Raw genomic sequence first — 18,712 nt, 5'->3', positions numbered from 1 at the left:
AGAATGTGGATGATTACAAGTCAAAAGGTCACTTTAAAAAACAAATCAAATGAATCTGTTTGACAAAGCGATTGACCAATTTACACAAAAGATAGCAGCTCCACTTAGGTGACCTCAATCTGAGGAAACCAGAGAATTAGAAGCTTCCTCTCACCAATCAGGAAAGTGTTATAATTACCAGTCAAATTCAGGAAAGCCTTTCTGCTCACTCACATAGGATAGTACCATTCCTGTGGGACTGGAAAATACCAGGGCTTCAGTCTATGTGCATTTTTATAACTCTATTAATATGACTCTGCAGTTCTAAATATAAATAAGGGTAAATAGGCTGATAAAATGCAGTCATAAAAGCATCTTTAATTTATTGTGGGGTATTATTCACACATCACAGAAACAAATTATTGATATAAATTATGCTAATTTCTTTCTATGATGGGGTCATTCATGAGTGAAAGATAAATCTGGAGGACAAATGCCCTTTAATGCACACCTACTGCTTCTCAAATTGTGCATTGTCTCTACCTAATTTCCTTTAAAAATAAATGGTTCTATGGAAAGATATTCTTCAACTTAAGATGTTTGCAGTTGTTCTAATCTGAATAAAAATGATAGAAAAAGGGGATAAGTGAGTGGAGTAGTACATAGTCAGAGAGACACAGGAACGGAAGAAGCTGGAAGGCCATATAATCCTAAAATATTGTTGCAAGAACATTCCAAAGTACTAAAATTCTTAAAATCCTTATGCAAACTTATCTCTTTTTTCCGAAGTTTGACCCCATTGTCTTGCAAAAAAATTGCCCTAATGATAGGTTGCTGATTTTTTTCCCCCTGATCTGGGAAGCTCTAGGATAAAGCTGACCAATAACCATTTATTTTAGCTACATATTCACTTATCTTTAGAGAAAGGACTAGGAATGAGAAATAACCAAGACTGATCATCACACTTTATGATTTTGTCATAGTCCACTAAGGATCAGTGTTTTTATGATGTAATTGCACATTTTAGCAATAAAACCTATTGGCTTAAGTCTCTCCTTCTCTTGGGGGCCAAGATTCCTAAATGAGAAGAATATTCATAAGTCATGCTTTCCTAATTAAAATAAGCTTGGTTCCCAATATATTGTTCTTGCAATGATTCCCTGATGCGTTGAGAATTCCATTGTCTGACTCTAACACTTCAAAGGCTTATAAGATAAAATACACCAGGATCTGGTTTCTTCATGACTTTCCAGCCTCATGTCTTATCACTTAGTTACTCTCATGTTATGTCCAATAACATAATACTGATGTAGTTCCACAAATCTTCCATGTTCTTCCTCTCTTTATTCATCTGTTCCCGTCTGGGATGCCTTTCGTTGTCTTCTCCCACCCCTACCAGTCTAACTCCTGTTCTCCCTTTAAGACTTCATTGAGGCATCACCTCTTCTAGAGATATTTTATGGCATTTCCTTCCTTTCTCTGAATTGAGATAGTGCCCTTCTTGGATAGGTATTCTTATAATACCTTATGTGTGTCTATATCACTATGTTGTTATTATAATTAACTAAGTCACAGAAAGTGAGCTTTTGAAAGTAGAGACTTGAGTTAATTCACCTGGGCATTCTAAGCACCTATCAGAGTTTGTGACATTTAATAGAAGTTCAACAATCATTTGAATTGAATAAATGATGTCACCATGCAAAGAGTTCAACTTCACATAATTGCTACACGGGAAACTCATGGCATTATAGTTGCCTTTCCAGAGACACTCACTCATTTTCTTCTTATGAATAGCCACCTATAACTAATAGCATTGCCAGATCTTTCTATCTGGCCCCTGAAATTAAGTAGTTCCAGTTTCTGCCCTAAAGGTGTTTACATTAGAACGATTAGATAGCCCCAAAGGCTATTCGAGAATTAATTAAGAAGCAAAACAAAACAAAATAAAATCTCAGGAATAAGAAATCTATGCAAGACATTTGAATTTGCCTGAAAGGTCTGCTAACGCCCTGAAGTCTGTGTATCCCAGGCTGTCTTTTTGCTCAGTCATCATAATACACAGTGTAGTTAAACTTCCTTTTTAAATGGGTATACCCTTTATTTATCCCCAATTATGGATCTGCTACTTTAACATCTATGCCTTCTAAAATGCTTTGCTTCGTAAATTATAAGCCTGAGTTTTTCAGGCAAATTTTTGCAAAAGAAGCATGCATTTTTGACACAGGTATTCCATTATTGACCTCTATTTTATACTTTACCAACTTGAAGTGTAATTGTTAGTATTAGCATGACTGTTTACAGCTTTTATTGACTCCCATAGTCCTTTGATCATAGGTAGGAACTGGATATGAGCTAAGTCCTTGGGTTGATGATGTTCATACAGAACCTTCATTAACATCTACTGCAGTGTTTTTAAAAGCTTAATTCCCAGGTTTTTTGTATCCAAATTACCTGGGATGATTGTTAGAAGGCAGACATTGGAACCCCACCACAAAGTGAATCAATCATAATTTCTAAGTGTAAGCCAAGAAATATGCATTTTTTATCAAAGGATTTTTAAAAATTGTACCATTAGTCTAGAAAGGGAGGCTCTGTTATATAATAATTATTTTCAGTGGAGTAAATTATGAATGTCTTTTTGGACATATGTCACTCAATAATTATTTGTTCACAATTGACTATGTACTAAACTGTTTTACTAGTGGGGGAATATGAAAGTGAAAGAGGAAATTAAGAATCTTAGGGTTTTGGAGGTTGCTGGACAACATATGAATAAAGAACTGAACACCTATGAAAAAGATTATGTCCCACATCCCATCGCCCCACACACATACTCTAAAATACTGGAAGCTAAACATTTTCTTACACACAGATGGCAAGGTTGTATACCAGACTAGAAACTGTCTTCATAGTAGAAGGGATTGCATATTAACTCTTCCAAAATTAAGGTGTCTTGTTTGCTTCAACAGACCTCCTGCTTCAGACTGGTGTATAAATACGAATGCTGCTCCGTGATAGGCTATCTCGTCCAGCTGATGCCTAGGAATCCAGCTTGCAACAATTTTATCTCTCTAGGGCATATCAGGAAGTTATATCATGCAAAGCTCTAGACTTAAAATGGATGCTTTCTAAAGATTTGATTTAACATTTAATGGGTGAGGCAGATTGTTTGGTTTTAGTTGCTTTAAAGTTTTCACAGACTTAAATTACAATTCTGTTTCATGGCATAGAATTTGGGGCTGTCACCTGCCCTGTTGACTGTGTGTTGTGGTAACCACTCCACCTGGGGAGACCCTTTGCCTTGCCAATGGGGTCTCCCTTCATTCCTCTCAGAGCAGGTGTGGCTTGGCTATCTGTAGAGGCAATTCCCCCTGTTAACTCAGTCTCCATAAAAGAATGACAGTTCTTCTATCTTGGCAAGTTGATAAGACATTTGTCTGGTCACTTAACTGTCACCCTGTAATTCAGGTACACATTTGAGTAGATCATCTTAACTGCACTGCCATACCATAGCTATTAAAAACTTGGCTGAGAGACACAATATTCTCAATAATGTAAAATCTATCATTGGATTAAACCAGATCACCACATTTTATCAACATCCTTGTATTATTGATTTTATTATATTGCCCCTTTGGCTTGTCATCAGCTTACATTGAAGGATGTCATCAGAAATAACCATGGAGCTCTGCGACATATTTACGGTAAGGATTAAGTTGCTAGTTCACCACAGGACAGAATATTCTTCCTTTAGGGATCTGGGAAAGATATTTCTTTGTGCTTCTCCAGGGCAACTGGTATATCTTTATCTTATGAACACAGTAAATTATGTAACTAGTAACATTTTCTACTTCCTGCCAACTGATAGAAAGGGAGTGACAAATTTGAGATCTCCTTTTACTATGTGTGTAGGATTTTGTGGCATAAGTGTGAACTTATCTCCTGGCATCTTTACATTTATTACCATTAGTTTTTCATTGCCTCAACTTTCTTCCCAATGGAAAACATATTTCATTTTTCTACTCTATGTGTTTCTTCATGAGATGTCCTAAATTATTTCTGGAACAAGGAAAAATATATAGTTGGGTTTATGTTCATTTTTTTAAAGACAAGTGATCGCTAAAGCTTAAATTGAAAGGCTTCTACCTATAACAACAGAGAATATAAAGCGGGTTAGTAAGATAAGAAGACAAGGTGGAATAGAAAATAAGGTAAAGAGAAATGGGAAAACTTTGATCAAAGAATGGACTTTGGGTAAGCACTTGAAATGGAGGCCCAGCTCAATAAGAGAATCACATGATTGGCCTTTAATACCCAGGACCAGACGGTAAGAAATGACTTGTAGGAAACGGAAGTAGTTACAGGAAATAGGCCAGTGCTGTATGTTCTTGCATATATCACAGATTATCTTTTGCACTGAGAAATGAGGATGGGACATATACTTACTGCATTTGACTTTTGTAGTATCAGTTGTTCTGTTTTCATCACAAATGTCCCTACAATGGAGAGTGCCAGACTTCGGCATATATGACTTAAGCAATCAACTCCAGCAAGTTTTGTCCAGGGTTAGCATGGACTGCTTTAGTTGTGGTGGCTGCCGTTCCTGGAATACTTGATAATATCAGGTTTGACTAGTTAAACCTCAATTATAACAGGTCACCTTCATGGGAAAGCATTTCATATTGCTATTTGAATCACCATTGAATATGAAACTAGAAAATATCTTAGAGAACATCAGTCTAATCTGTTTATTAACAATTACTGATGCTGGGACTCAGACAAGCTATGTTACTTGCTCAAGGAAGCAATCAAATTAGTGGAAGAACCAGGAGAAGAACCGGAATCACTTGAAATCCATGAAATCATGGACTCAGAATGTCCTAGTTATTACAAGTCCCTCCGTTGAGGGCTTTGTACCATTTTCGTTAGAGAGACCAAGTCCTGTATCTACTAGATGCTAAAACCAGAGAAAGAAGTTACTGTTATTACTGGTTACTTGGAAATGCCAGTCATGGTTTATGCTGTTTTCGGGGCCTGGAGGTGAGGCTGGCTGCAGGAGGGATTTGAGGAGAGGGCGGTAGGGGCAGTTTAATGGCAGAGCTATGACAGAATGGCCCTAGTGATTTGAGCTGGCTAAGAGAAGTAAATATAGGGAGAACTATGCTTCCTTGTTAAGTGCACATTGGAGTAATTATCTTGATAATCTAGGTAAATGACCATATTTTTGCCTAAAATTAACATGAATGAGTCTAATGGGCTTTTAAGAATTTTATATAAATAATTATCACATTTTAAAAAAATTTAGTTTTGCTAGTGTATACAAAGCAATAGTTATGAAATTTCTGCAGTTACAGATTGAGACAGTTTGGTACTTACAAAGCAAATTGTGATTGAGAACTTCTAAGATTCTAAATTTAGGAAATTTGTTTATTGTAAGCAATCTGGAGAGCTCAGTTGAGAACAATATTGTTCCTTCAACACAATTTTTGGATTTTTTTTGTTTCATTGTGGGTTGCTTCAATTGCTGGAGTTTCTAATCATCTAGGTAACTGCCGCAACTGGATTCAGTTTGTTTTAGTAAGCAGACTATGTTTACATGACGCTGAGAATATGGACCTAAGGATTCTTCCTGGTGTTTGACTTTCAATCTCTATAAATCTAGATGAAGTAATAGTAAAAAATGCTACTACTCCCCTTGTTTATGCCTTCTGGTGATAATAATGACCTCTCACATTTCACAAAGGCTTTTCAATACCTTGTCTTTTGAGTCTCATAACTTCATGAGGCAAGCAGAGCTGTTCGATGATCTCATTGTATAGGCAAGAGAGTTGAGGCCCAGAGAAATAATTTCATGTGTCTGAGGTCAGAAAGTGAGTCAGGGGTAGAATATGGACCAAACTCCTGGCCCAGTACCTTTATCGATCTCATTGTGGCAGCCATAGTCCTGGTTCATGTACCATCCCTGCTGAATGAATTACGAAGGCATGATAACATACATTTCTGTTCCTAGTCCTCTTCTCCAAGCCCCATCTCTAATTCACTTGCTCATTTCACTAGAGTAAGCTTCTTAAAATTAAACTTTATATCAAAGATACTCGCCCTGGGGCTTTATTATTGATGCTACAATGGGAGCCTGTTGGGTGTCCACACGCACACATGTTCAGCCTGGCAGTGTGGAGGAGTTAATGTCACATGGAGAGACTTTCAACCAATGGGAATTAAAAGCCATTACGAAAATTTTTCTACGTTTTCCTCCTTGCCCCACCCATTGACATGTGGTCCTGAAATGAATTTGGGCCTGGGGATGTGTTCCTCAGGTTGGAACAATTGGTTGTATTTAGCAGCAGCAATTTACAACTGTATCCTCATCTTGGTTCTTCCCTCTTCCCTGCTTTTTTCCTCTTAATCCCATACTCCTGTTTCCTAGGGTAGTATTCCCTAAATAAAATAATAGCACATGAGCCTTCAGTCTCAGGCTCTGATTTCTGGTGAAACTAGACTAAGACACCAGGTTCATCTCTGTCTCATTCTTTGGCTTATAGAATTATCCTTTACATTCCCTCTCGGATTACCACACTGCTCCTCCCTATTGATCAAATCTTACTCTTCAAGATAGAGTTAAAATGCTACTTGCTCCAGGACATTTTTTTCCATGATATCCCTGGTCCCATATAATTTTTTTCCCTCAGAAACCTCCATCTTTACACTCATTAAAGAAAACCACAATAGGCTTGTTTCTCCTGTGACAAATATTTAGAAATAACCTTGTATAAGCTGACATTCTTTGCTAACTCATCAACATCTTTAAGTCCTAGGGTTATTTATCTTGTATCTCAGCACCTGTAAAAAGAGTTCAATGATTATTTTCCAGCTGCACGTAGTATAAGGGAAGAGTGAATTGCTCATCCTGATCAACTTAATCACCCATCTAATTGACATAAGATCACTTTGGATGTAGCATGTCTGAAGGAGTGTGGCAGTGCAGTTCTACCATAGTTTGGTTATTTGTTCTGTATTGATGTGAGAATAGTTGAGACTCATAAACTACATCCTTCTTTATGTCATGTTTTTTTTATGTGCACAGTTTTTGGCTAAACTAAAGATTTTGGAAATCAAAGACAAGGAGAATATCTAAAGGTTCTAAACATTTTTATTCTGCATCTCACATTAAATATAATTCACCTAAATTTTTATTTTTATCAAACAAAAATCTGGGACAAAAATATTGGCAGCTAGACTGATGTCAGCATTATAGAAGAGTGAGCTCTTCCCTCAGATTCTCTCTTCTAAAATACGACTAGAGGGACATTCAAACACCAACAGAGGACACACACACAACACAGGAGATGTCTGGGAGATCCACGCAGTCATACATCCGAAGGTGGTGGTGAGGCTGGATCCTCCAGAAGAAGGTGAAGCTACTCGGAGCTCCATGGAGAGAGAAGACCCACAGCTAGATAAGCAGCTTAGCTGGGGAGGGACATTCTGTTCCCACCCCATGCTCCAGCCCCGTGCTCCAGCCCTACATTTGCTGGGAGAGTGGCATGGTGAGATAGGGGCTGGTTAGAGGAGTGGCTCAGCTGGGGAGAGGCGCTCTGGTCCAGCCCAGTGCTCCAGCCCTGTGCTCCAGCCACACAATCATGGGGAGCACCACATGAAGAGAGAAGCAGTGGCAAGGGGAGCCTTGTGAGTGCCCAGAGCACCATGCAGAGAGACAGGCATCAGCTGGGGGAGGCATGAAGGTATAAGAAAGTGCTCCTTTCCCAGCCTGGGATTCCAGTCCTGCTATCACTCAGAACTCTGCACAGAGTCAGAAGTGGAGGCTGAGGGAAGTGTAGGGGAAGGAGATCACCCCTCCCCCTGACCAGTGCTCCAGATCTGCCATCTGCCAGAGCATTGCATAGTGAGAAAAGCAGCTAGTGGCTGGAGCTGGGATCCCCAGATCATGCTGGACCCAGAATACACAGTGCCTGATCCTCACCCAGTGGAGGCATATTGCAGCAGTGACCAGATAATAATGCCATGCAGAGGCAAAAATCCACACCATTAAGCAATACGAGAAAACGTATTAAATCTCCAGACCAGAGGGAAGATGAGAAGTACCTAGAAGCCAACCCTGAAGACACAGAAATCCATAATCTAAATGACAAAGAATTCAAAATAGCTATCATAAAAACCTCAATGAGTTACAAGAAAACACAGAAAGACAAATTAACTAATTCAGGAGCTTCTTCACAAAAGAGACTGAAACTTTAAAGAAGAACCAAACAGAATTGTTGTGATGAAAAACACAATGGATGAGGGGCTGGCCCAGTGGTGCAGAGGTTAAGTTTGCAGGTCACTTCTCAGTGGGCCAAAGTTTGCCAATTTGGATCCTAGGTGCACACATGGCACTGCTTGGCACGCCATGATGTGGTAGGCGTCCTACATATAAAGTAAAGGAAGATGGGCATGGATGTTAGCTCAGGGCCAGTCGTCCTCAGCAAAAAGAGGAGGATTGGCAGCAGTTAGCTCAGGGCTAATCTTCCTTAAAAAAAAAAGAAAAAGAAAAAGAAAAACACAATGGATGAGATTAAAAAGTCTGGACTCCCTAAACAACAAAACTGACAATATGGAAGACCAAATTAGCAATTTAGAAGACAATACTATAGAAATGCTTCAGAGGGAGAAGAAGATAGAACTAAGACTTAAAATAAATGAAGCAGCTCTCAGAGAGACTCAGGAAATGCAACATAAGTATTATAGGTATTCCAGAGAAGGAAGAAAAGGAGACTGGAGCAGAAACCTTGTTCAAAGAAATAATAGTGGAGAATTTCCCATTCCTGGGAAAGGAGTTGGAAGTACACATAAAAGAGGCTACCAGAACTCCCAACTATGTTAATGCAAAAAGACACACTGCAAAGCATATAGTAGTAAAGCTGACAAAAGTCAATGACAAAGAAAAAATATTAAGGTTATGTGGCAGGCGAAAATAACTTGCAAAGGAACCCCTATCAGGCTTTTAGTGGATTTCTCAGCAGAAACCTTACAGGCTAGGAGAGAGTGGAATGATATATTTAAAATCCTGAAAGACAAAAACTTCTGGCCAAGAATTCTCTATCCAGTGAAAATCTCCTTCAGATATGATGGAGAAATAAAAACTTTCCCAGACAAACAAAAGCTAAGGGAGTTCATTGCCACAAGACTCCCACTACAAGAAATCCTCAAGAAGCTCTCATCCCTGAAAGGAAAAAAAAGAAAACAGGAAAAGGGCTATAAAGCCCTGAGCAAGGAGATGAATAGGTAGGCAACAATCAGAAATCGGCAACTCTCTACCAGATCAGGTTGGTAAACACTTAATTCTTACATCAAAGATAAAGAAAAGGAAAACACCAAAATAAAAATTACATCATCACCTTAACCACAAACTCACAGCAGAAGATGGAATAAAATATGACAAAAATAAATTAGAAGGGAAGAGGGGAAAGGGACAGAATCAGTACAGTCTAAGGAACCAAGAGGCAATCAGAAAATGGACCATCTCATCTTCAAGACTTTTTATACGAACCTAATGGTAATCACTAAACAAATAATTAGAACAGAGATATATACGATAAACAAGGAGAAAATGAAGAAAACCAACATAAAAACTACCCAATCAAATCGGTAGCCTGACATACATGGGACAAGAAACAAAGTATATGCAGAAGAACTGGAATAAGATGGCAGTATTAAGCCCTCACATATCAATAATCACTCTAAATGTAAAAGGACTGAATTCTCCAATCAAAAGACACAGAGTGGAAGGATGGATTAAAGAACAAGACCCAACAATATGCTGCCTCCAGGAAACACATCTCAGCTTGAAAGACAAACATAGGCTAGAGTGAAGGGATGGAAGACAATACTCCAAGCTAATGACAAACAAAAGAAAGCAGGTGTTGCCATATTTATATGAGACAAAGTAGACTTCAAGATAAAACAAATAATGAGAGACATAGAAGGGCAGTATTTAATGATAAAAGAGACTCTCTAGCAAGAAGACATAACACTTATGAATATATGTGCACCGAACACAGGAGCACCAAAGTACATAAGGCAACTATTAACAAACCTAAAAGGAGATATTATGAACAATACAATAATAGTAGGGGACTTCAACACCTCACTTACTTCAATGGATAGACCATCCAGACAAAAAGTCAACAAGGAGATAGTGAAATTAAATGAAAAACTAGGCCAGATGACCTTAATAGGTACTTATAGAGTACTCCATCCAGAAACAGAAGAGTATATATTCTTCTCAAGTGTGCATGGAACATTCTCAAGGACAGATCATCTATTGGGAAACAAGGCAAACCTCAGTATATTTAAGCATATTGAAATCATATCTACTATCTTCTCCAACCATAATGTTATGAAACTAGAAATCAACTACAAGTAAAAAGCAGGGAAAGGAACAAAAATGTGGAGACTAAACAACATGCTACTGAACAACCAATGGGTTGTCAAAGAAATAGAAAAATCAAAAAATATTTGGAGACAAATGAGAATGAAAACACACCAAACAACTCATATGGGATGCAGCAAAGGGGTCCTACGAGGGCAATTTATAGCAATATAGCTCCATGTTAACAAACATGAGAAAGCTCACATAAACAATCTTAAACCACACCTAACAGAGTTATAAAAAGAAGAATAAACGAAGCCCAGACTCAGTAGAAGGAGGGAAATAATAAAAGTTAGAGCAGAAATAAATGAAATTGGAAGAAAAAAGACCATAAAAAGGATCAATGAAACAAGGAGCTGGTTCTTTGAGAAGATAAACAGAATTGACAAACCCTTAGCCAGACTCATGAAGAAAAAAAGAGAGACAGCTCAAATAAATGAAATTAGTAATGAAGAAAGAGAAATTACAATGGATACCACTGAAATACAAAAGATTATAAGAGAATATTATGAAAAACTGTATGCTGCCAAACTGGACAATCTAGAAGAAATGGATAAATTCTTAGACTCTTACAACCTCCCAAGACTGAATGAAGAAGGAATAGAGAATCTGGATAGGCCAATCACAAGGAAAGAGATTGAAACAGTTATCAAAAAACTCCCCAAAAATAAAAGTCCAGGATAAGATGGCTTCTCAGGAGAATTCTACCAAATGTTGAAAGAAGATTTATTACCCGTGTTTCTCAAACTATTCCAAAAAATTGAGGAAGATGGAAATATTCCTAAAACATTCTACAAGGCCAACATTACCGTGATACCAAAGCCAGACAAGACAATACAAAGAAGGAAAATTACAGTCCAATATCTCTGATGAACATAGATGCAAAATCTTGAACAAAATATTGGCAAACTGAATACAACAATATGTTAACAAGATCATACACTATGATCAAGTGGGATTCATAGCAGGGACACAAGGATAGTTCAACATGCACAAATCTGTCAATGTGATTCACTACATTAACAAAATGAAAAACAAAAACCACATGATAATCTCCATAGATGCAGAGAAAGTATTTGACAAGATCCAACATCCATTCATGATAAAAACTCTCAATAAAATGAGTATAGAAAGAAAATACCTCAACCTGAGAAAGGCCATATATGACAAACCCACAGCCAACATCATACTCAATGGGGAAAAAATGAAAGTCATCCCTCTGAGAACAGGAACAAGACAAGGGTGCCCACTCTTACCACTCTTATTCAACATAGTACTGGAGGTTTTGGCCAGAGCAATTAGGCAAGAAAAAGAAATAAAAGGAATCTAAATAGGCACTGAAGAAGCGAAACTCTCGCTGTTTGCAGATGACATGATTTTATATAGAGAAAACTCTAAAGATTCCATAGGAAAACTGTTAGAAATAATCAACAGCTACAGCAAAGTTGCAGGGTACAAAGTCAACTTACAAAAACCAGTAGCATTTCTACACTCAGATAACAAAATAATAGAACAAGAACTCACGAATACAATTCCATTTACAATCGCAACAAAATAGACTATCTAGGAATAAATTTAACCAAGGAGGTGAAAGACCTACACAAAGAAAATTATAAGACATTACTGAAAGAGATTGATAATGACATAAAGAAATGGAAAGATATTCCATGCACATGGATTGGAAGAATAAATATGGTTAAAATATCCATACTACCTAAGGCAATCTACAGAATCAATGCAACCCCAATCAGAATTCCAATGACATTCTTCACAGAAATAGAACAAAGAATCTTAAAATTCATCTGGGGCAACGAAAGACCCTTAATAGCCAAAGCAAGACTGAAAAACAAGAACAAAGCTGGTGGCATGGCAATCCCTGACTTCAAAATATATTACAAAGCTATAGTAATCAAAACAGCATGGTACTTGTACATGAACATGCACACAGATCAATGGAACAGAATTGAAAGCCCAGAAACAAAACCACACATCTATGGACAGCTAATCTTCAACAAAGGAGCCAAGAACATATGCTAGAGTAAGGAAACTTTCTTTAATAAATGGTGCTGGGAAAACTGGACAGCCACATGCAAAAGAATGAAAGTAGACCATTATCTTTCTCCATGCACAAAGATGGACTCAAAATGGACCACAGACTTGAAGGTAAGACCTGAAACCATAAAACTTCTGGAAAAGAATATAGACAGTGCACTCTTTGATATCAGACTTAAAAAGGTCTTTTCGAATACCATGCGTACTCAGACAAGGGAAACAAAAGAAAAAATAAACAAGTGGGACTTCATCAGACTAAAGAGCTTATAGAAGACAAAGGAAACCAAGATCAAAATGCAAAACAACTCACCAGGTGGGTGAAAATATTTGCAAATCATATATCTGAAAAGGGGTCAATCTCCGTAATATCTAAAGAGCTCATGCAAATGAACTACAAAAAAGCAAACAATTCAATCAAAAAGTGGACAGAAGATATGAACAGACATTTTTCCAAAGAAAACATACAGGTGGCCAATAGGCACATGAAAAAATGCTCAACATCACTAATCATCAGGGAAATGCAAATCAAAACTTAGGTACCATCTTACACCCATTAGAATGGCTATAATCACCAAGACAAAAAACAAGTGTTGTAGAGGTCGTGGAGAAAAGGGAACCCTCATCTACTGCTGGTGGGACCACAAACTGGTGCAGCCACTGTGGAAAACAGTTTGGAGATTTCTCAAAAAACTACAAATAGAACTACCATATGACCCAGCTATCTTACTACTGGCATTTACCCAAAGAACTGGAAATCAACAATTCAAAGAGACTTATGCACCCCTGTGTTCATTACAGTATTATTCACAATAGTCAAGACATGGAAGCAATGCAAGTGCCCATCAATGGATGATTGGATAAAGAAGATGTGGTATATATATACAAAGGAATACTACTCAGCCGTAAAAAAGACAATATCGTCCCATTCACAACCACATGGAGCAACCTTGAGGGCACCATGTTAAGCGAAATAAGCCAGATAGAGAAAGACAAACACCATATGATTTCACTTATATGTGGAATATAAACAAACTTATGGACAAAGAGAATAAATTAGTGGTTATCCGGAGAAAGGGGGTGGAGGGTGGGCACAAGGGATGAAGAGGCATACTTACATGGTACATGACAAACAATAATGTACAACTGAAATCTCACCATGTTATAAGCCATTATGACCACGATAAAAAAAAAAAAATGAGAAAACAAATATTGGTAGACTAAAGAAGACCCCACAGCTTTTGTATATAACGAGGTAATGCATGGTGGCATGGTGGACATTCTAGGGACAAGATAAGCCCTGTGTAAACAAGGCAAGTATTGCTATACTATATTGGTGTGGGATATTTGAGAAGGTTTTTTTAAACATTAAAACATATACAATGGAATGAGCAACCTAACAGTGTGTGTGTGTGTGTGTGTGTGTGTTGCTTTTTAGCTGAGAGTAAAATGATATCAAGAGAATGAAAGGTTAAAATACTACCCCAGTTTGTCTGTTACCATATAGATAAGGCTGGTGTCAAAGGGTCCGTGCTAGTGGAAATATGCTTAATATTAGAAATTCACGGGCTAAATTTTTCCAATATTTAAATCACTTTTTAGTATTAAATTAAGAATGTACCAAGGCAGGGCCGACCCTGTGACCAAGTGGTTAAGTTATGCTCCACTGTGGTGGCCCAGGGTTTCAGTTGGGATCCTGGGCGCAGACAAGGCACTGCTCATCAGGCCACGTTGAGGCGGCATCCCACGTGCCACAACTAGAAGGACCTGCAACTAGGAAATACAACTATGTACTGGGGGGATTTGGGGAGATAAAGCAGAAAAAAAAAAGATTGGCAACAGTTGTTAGGTGCCAATCTTTAAAAAAAAACGAACGTACCAAGGCAAATTAATTGTTTCAGATTGTTGAGTTTCCACTTAGAACACTTTTTTCAGTAGCATATTAGGTGGGGAAAGGCACTTGCATTGAGGCGGAGGGGTCTCTTTTCACTTGGCTTCAGATGTCCTCCTGGAGGGGGCTCAGGGAGAGTTAAATAGCTGGCCTGTTGAGCCACTGACTGACCTCTCAGAAGAAATGATTTATCTGATTTGAGACTTTTGGAGAAGTGGAACCTACTCTGGTCAGCCTCTCCTTCTCTTCTTTGGGTGCCAACTGGCATGGGGTGGCACACCTTCTTGTCTGAGCCTCCATGCTGTAGGTCCTAAATGTGAAGGCCCTGCTCTGGGGGGAATGGGACGGCTGAGTCTCTGTAATTCAAATGTGAATCTCACTTACCTTGGTTTACCTAAGCCACAGGAAGTAATACCAGTTTAGTTAAGAATAAAGGTGATTTGAAAATTTCTCTCTCACTCTCATGACTTTCTATGTTGGTTCTGAATATAGGAAGGTATGAGAATGAGTAGTTATTTGCAGACCAAGTCAAATCCTGACAAAGCTGTCTTTACTTCCTTACTGGTAGCAGTAAATGTACACTAACGCTCAAGAAACCGGAAATGCTCACTGGGCTAAAGAGGAACTCCATTGACTGCAGCATCCCACGGATGATTAAGGAGTGGAATGCTCTCAACAAAATATTGTAAATGGCAAATAATCATACACGTACATAAGCTAAGTCATTAATTCTAAAACTTAGTTCTTTTTCTACGTGGGCAGCAGTGATAGATGTTAAAAATGCTAATGCTCCTCTCAAGACCAACAGAAATGTGTTCCTTTTGTGATTAGACAGATTCAGCATAGTTAAAAAGACAAGGGGGGGTTGTACTGGAAGGGACAATATCTAATGCTGTTAGTTAACTCTGCAACCTTTATTCTGCAGTGATTTTAATTCATTTTTTAGACTAAACACCGAGGCTTGCCCTCCAGCTAACAGCTCTGGAGATGAAAGGGATCATTTATAAACTGGTCCCATTTGCCTTTGAAGGCTCAAATTCCTCATCCATCCCTTCCTCCAACTCTCCTTTACATTGATTTGAAATGAAAAGGTTATTTAGCTTAACAGAGGATTTTATAAACATTAGAAATATTTTCTGGAATGATACATTTTGCTAGTTTTTATAATTAAGTTTTCTTTTAGGGTTTTAGAAAGATGTGTTTCTACTCTAGACATTTGTATTTTTGGAAAACAACATGATTTATCAGTCCAAGGTATTTGATAAACTCTTTGCTTCGGTCCTCGGAAAAGTCTTTAAAATGTATTCAGATCTATGTGTACAATTTTGAGAAAAGGTAGGTGGTGTTATATACTGCGTGCTTCAACAGAGCGAGCACTGGATACTTGACAAGCACAACCATGAGTCTTACTGTTTTGCTATTTGGTCAGGAACGTGTGGCACAGAAATTGCTTTTATCCTCCTTTTCCACTCACTCCCGGAGCCATACGTATACACTCACAATTAAAAGCTCTTGAAAAGACATCATTTAAACAGCCCTCTGGCAAGATAAACTACTACTGAACGTTTGAGGGTTTTACCCCACATGAATAATTTTTGCTTGATCATAAAAAGCGTAATTTAGATGTATATTAATTACTGACACCTCTCACATAAGTCATTTTACATTTTTAAAAATTTAGGTGTGACTTTTCTCTTTGGAAGTTTGCTTCTCTTCTTGCTCCTTTCCTCCTCACACCCCGTGCTTCATCTAGATGCTACAGGTGAAAACTGCTTTCCTGAACAGAATCAAATGGAGTAATAAGACTGTCAGATTAACTGCAGTTCCTCCCCTGTCAAGCAAAAAGCATTCCTTTTTTGTTGTTGTTAACAAGGGAAAAATGAACATTTGACCTTTGTCTCAGACGTATCAGAGAAGGAAGGAAAATGCTCTAGCGTCTAGCCATGTCATTTACATGACTCGGTAAAAGATTATTTTTCCTGAGTTGCGATCTATGGGACTTTTTGACCACTGGGTTAAAAACTGCTTCTGCACTCTCATTGGGAGAATAAATTTCTCATGGGCTGCACCCACAACTTTGGGGGGGAAAGTAAATTGACTGAGCTTATGAGTTGGACATATGAAAATGAACAGACATACAGAGGCTTTGGTTGAGCTCAGCGCTCGGTCAAATATAAGGCTCTGAGTCGGGCACAAAGTCCCCCTCCCTCTACAAAGATTTTCATGCACTGTGATGGCAGTGACCCTGTCCTTTCAGTCATAGGTCTGGTGAATGTGAAATTATTTTGGTATGTCAATCTAAAATGCCTCAAGTGATTATGCGGGAGTTATCAAATGGAGGTCAGAAACAAGGCAGTAGGGTCTGTCACCTCTCAAAAAAACAAGATCCGAGGAAAGCAGAGTTTCTGAGAGGGATAATTCAGCAGAATTGGGAATGAGGAGGGTCTCAGGGTTAGAATATAGGTGCTGCCTATCAAAACGGAAGTGGGTGGTTGGGGAGAAGGGAGCGCAGGCTGCTTCAGGCGGCGCTCCTCATTACTCATGCTTTCATCACTATTAAAATGCATTCCCAGGTATTTCACTGTGCAAAAATGATTGTAGTCAAAATGTGTTGAAAATATAATGGAATGAATAGAAGAAATACGTTTTCTGCTTGTAGCTCTACTCAGATTTAAGATTTATTATTTTTAAAGTTAGTATATAAAATTCCCTTAGAAAGAGTCTCCTGCATTTCAAGTAGCCTCTTTCTTAAGGAATGCCTTTTGAAGTTGAGTTTAACTACAATGGAAGTACAACATGAAAACAGTGTAAATTAGAGTAGTTATTTCTCTGCATCGCTTTGTGTGTTCCTATAGCAACCCTCCAATTTTACCTGCCCCTTATTGACCAGATATATTTTTAGTGACTGCTTACAGCAGGGTGAAAAATGAAGATAAGAAAAAAGTGGAAGAGGGGATGGGAATTAAAGCCACCCTTTGTTCTTTTTCTATCACAAGTTAACTGGCTATAAATGCCCCCATGACTTACAGTTAATGTCATGGATTCCTTTTTGCCCCCTTGTGTTTGTGCTCTGAGGCCTGAGGTCCAGGAAGTAACAGGAACAATCAGATCCATATTCTTACCCAAAGTATTTGGCTGCTTAGACAAATGCCTGCCTATGATTGTGTATATGTGCCAAATACCTGCTAAATTTACCCAACCTATGCTTGCAGCAACTGCACTGTCAAGAGAAATGTAAATATTAGTGAAGGCTGTTTCTCAGGAAAGGATATTCAGTGAGTCCCCTTTATCTGTCAAAACTGACTCAATCAGTACACATTTTCTGGACAGATCGAATGTTTATAGAGTCATACATTGACATTTATCTGACGATTTTTGTATTCCTACCAAATGACGTTCTTTATTAGGCCTAGGCATTTCAACACCCCATTGGTGACTCTGTAGAGAAATTAAACATCATTTTTGAAATGAAGATAAGGATGAAGTGGTATATAGAGCTAGTCTTTTCAAGGATTATTTGGATATGGAATGTAAAGACTGACTTCAATTAAATATTAGTATAGAATTTCACCCTTGTCTGCTAAGATATAAAACAATCCTATTACAAAAGGACTCATTGTTAAATTAATTGTGATATAACATGATATATTAGCATAAAGAGATGTCTGTGTTATATTCTCTGAACTTATTGATGGGTAATGAGATTGCTTTCTTCTCTGTGACATTTTTTCCCTCAAAACAAATTTATAAAAATAAATATAACAAAAATATTTTTCATGAAAAACTACTATTTTGGAAGAATGAACCTTGCATAATCTATGCACACTCAAACATAGTCATACATACACACACACTCTAAGTGAAATAATTCTCAAGAACAGGAGGAAACTAGCTTTTGCTGATGTCTACCATGTGCCTGGTAAATGCCCATAAAACCATACATTACAAAACGAGCCATATTATGTTTAGCTTATAGATGTAGCAAGAGTTGTAATTGCCTCCCAATATCAGGCTTATTAAACAATTTCAGTATCCATTGATAATATATAGGATAGTGAAAATCCTAAAATGTGTAATAGAATTTTTCAAAGAATTGAAACATCACTTGGAAAAGCTGAAATTGGAAGCTGAAGACTCAAAGAGCCAAAAGCAGCAGAGAAGAAAGAGGTTTCGAGACTACGTAGAAGAGACCGTATTCCTCTATTCCTCTCTCTCTTTGAGAAAGACCTCTCTCAAAACCATCTCTCTGAATCTTCTATCAGGAAACATCCAGAGGATCAGGGAGAGCACGGCGCATAAAAACATCTACTGCCACGAGAGGCTAAGGTCAAGTTGATGAAATCCTTACGCCATGAGATCTCTCC

Source organism: Equus quagga, chromosome 7, assembly GCF_021613505.1.
Source record: "Equus quagga isolate Etosha38 chromosome 7, UCLA_HA_Equagga_1.0, whole genome shotgun sequence".
In the NCBI taxonomy this organism is placed as follows: domain Eukaryota; kingdom Metazoa; phylum Chordata; class Mammalia; order Perissodactyla; family Equidae; genus Equus; species Equus quagga.
This window is presented reverse-complemented; position numbering follows the sequence as displayed.